This window comes from Populus euphratica, unplaced genomic scaffold (assembly GCF_000495115.2).
Source record: "Populus euphratica unplaced genomic scaffold, PopEup_1.0 scaffold3320.1, whole genome shotgun sequence".
NCBI classification, from domain to species: domain Eukaryota; kingdom Viridiplantae; phylum Streptophyta; class Magnoliopsida; order Malpighiales; family Salicaceae; genus Populus; species Populus euphratica.
In genome coordinates this window covers 1-3,162 of record NW_011503156.1, presented here as the reverse complement: position 1 = coordinate 3,162, position 3,162 = coordinate 1, and positions in this window count along the sequence as shown.

Sequence of the window (3,162 nt, the reverse complement as noted above, 5' to 3'; positions counted from 1 at the left end):
TCTCTCAGCTAGCACCTGGCCAAGATGATTTGCTGATTCTAAAAACTCCTTTTTCTTTCTCAGGACTAGATCCACCGAAAACACAAATATTTCTTATATGATAACCTGAGGAACTTGCCATTTCTACACACTTCTGTATTTGTTGAATGTATGGGTTGAGTAGAAATGAAAGGATGGAAAAGAGGATTTTATAGATGAGAAATTAGAAAGGCAGTCATACCACTTATATGTAGGCCAACTAGAGTCTCTCTCACACACACACTCTCTCTTTATTTATTTATTTATTTATTTTTGAAAAAACATGTGTATGTACAGGTAGTTATGATTGTAGCTCACATCTTCCCTTAGTTTTACGTCTAAGAACGACTTAAACGCCCTCTATAGGTTGAGGATCGGCTTCTCATCCAGTTTTCTTAAAAACTAGCAAACAGGGTCTTTTTTAATCAGATTCCCAAGACTAAGTTGATCATGTTCTTTATAAAAATGGGGCCATAAATCATGAATTGCACGATGCACATCTCCAATAGGATACGTCTCAAGAGTCAATAGAAGATTATCTAAAGACTCCTTACTCAGGCCATCCTTAATGAATTGTATTTTATCTTCATGGTTTATAGATATCATTTCTAAATAACGACATTGTGCATTACAAGTCCATCTAGCATATTGATGACAGACTTTCAGTCATTTTGCACGATGTTTCTCTACAAAAGTGTTTTTACCTGTTCCAAGCATATGTGAAATGAAGGAGTTAAAGGACTCACCTGATAATCGAACCTTTGCTTTAATCAACCAGCGAATATCTTCAGGAATTCCATGATTCATTAACAATCTCAATCTTGCACATATAGCACGGTAAATTTTTGTAATCGCATTCTGAGGCAGAGCGGGAAAATACATTTTCAATTTTTCAAGATTAGTATCCATTTTCAAATGAGAATTGGAAGAGAGATTCAAAGAATTGCACAAATATATACACAGATATCAATTATTGTAGGAAACTGAAAGAACCAACTTAAGTCACGGAGTACTGTTATCCACCATTTGACCGGGGTGAGAGAAGCTAGCAAAAATCACTAAAAAAAACACAAAAATAAAAAAAATCAATCTTTATATACAGGATCACCTAATTCAATAGAGTCATTTTCAACTGAAAAATTGTCAAAGTAAACTTTCATACGATGTCCATTTCCCTTGAAAACATTGTCATTATTTGGATTCTCGATATCGTAGGCCCCATATGGATACACATGTTTCACAATAAAAGGACCGCTCCATCTTGATCTTAATTTTCCAGGAAATAAATCCAGTCGAGAGTTATAAAGCAAGACTTTTTGACCAACATTGAATGTTTTTCTCAGTATTTTCTTGTTATGAAACTCTTTGATTCTTGCTTTATGAATTCTTGAATTTTCATATGTATCATTTCTTATTTCCTCAAGCTCATTTATTTGTAATTTTCGTAGTTGACTAGCATCATCCAGATTTGAATTGAAAGCTTTAATAGCCCCATAAGCTTTATGTTTAAGTTCCACAGGCAAGTGACAAGGTTTTTAATAGACTAGTCTATAAGGTGACATACCTAATGATGTTTTATAAGCAATTCGATAAGCCCAAAGTGCATCATTAAGTCTTAAAGACCAGTTTTTCCTATTAGGGTTCACTGTTTTCTCCAAAATATATTTGATTTCCCTATTAGCAAGCTCTACTTGTCCACTTGTTTAAGGGTGATAAGGGGTGGCAACTTTGTGTGTGATTCCATTTTTCTTTATTAAAGACTCAAATGACTTGTTGCATAAATGTGTTCCACCATCACTTATTATGGCTCGAGAGACTCCAAATTGACTCAAAATATTTTCTTTCAAAAACTTAATTACTGTTTTGTGATCATTGTTTCGACTTAGAATTGCCTCTATCTAATTTGAAACATAATCTACTGCGACTAATATGTATAAGAAACCAAATGATGGAGGGAATAGACCCATGAAATCTATACCCCAGCAGTCAAAGATCTCAATGACAAGAATAGGATTTAGAGGCATCATGTGACGTTTTGAAATAGATCATAACTTTTGACAATTCTCACAAGTCTTGCAGAATGCATGTGAGTCCTTGAACATAGTGAGCTAGTAAAATCCACTTGGTAAAATTTTTGCAATTGTCTTTCTTGATGAGAAATGGCCCCCACATACCTTAGCATGATAAAATTTAATGACACTACTTACCTCATTGTCAGGAATGCATCTTCGAAATATTTGATCAGGACAATATTTGAATAAATAAAGGTCATCCCAATAAAAGTTCTTCACTTCGTTTAAGAACTTTCTTTTATCTTGGGTACACCAATAAGCTGACAATTGTCTTGAAACAAGAAAATTGACAATATTAGCAAACCAAGGCATTATAGAGACAGAAAGTAAAGATTCATCGGGAAAGTAATCATCGATTGGTGTGATGTCAATTTTCGAATTTGTTGTCAATCTTGACAGGTGATCTGCAACAACATTTTCATTGTCTTTCTTATCTTTGATTATGATATCAAATTCTTGAAGTAACAAAATCCACTGCACCAATCTAGCCTTAAAATCTTTCTTAGAAAAAAGATATTTCAATGTTGCATGATCACTAAAAACAACAATAGGTGAGCCAACAAGATAAGATCTGAATTTTTCACATGCAAATACTACTGCAAGTAATTCTTTTTCTATGGTGATATAATTCATTTGAGCACTATTTAAAGTTTTACTTGCATAGTAAATCACATAAGGTTTTTTTATATTTTCTTTGTCCCAAAACAGCACCTTCAGCATAATCACTAGCATCACACATTATTTCAAAAGGTAATGACCAATCGGGAGGTTGAATGACAAAAGCATAAGTAAGCAAGTTTTTAAGTTTAATAAAGGCTTCTTCATAATGTTCAGTCCATTCAAAAATAGTATCCTTTGTTAGAAGGTTACTTAAAGGCTTAGATATTGCACTAAAATCTTTGATGAACCTTCTATAAAAACCAGCATGTCCTAGGAATGATCTAACATCTTTAATAGATTTTGGTGTTGGCAAGTTCGCAATTAACTCAATTTTAGATTTGCCAACCTCAATTCCTTTTGATGAAACAATGTGACCAAGTACAATGCCGTTTGTTACCATAAAGTGAAATTT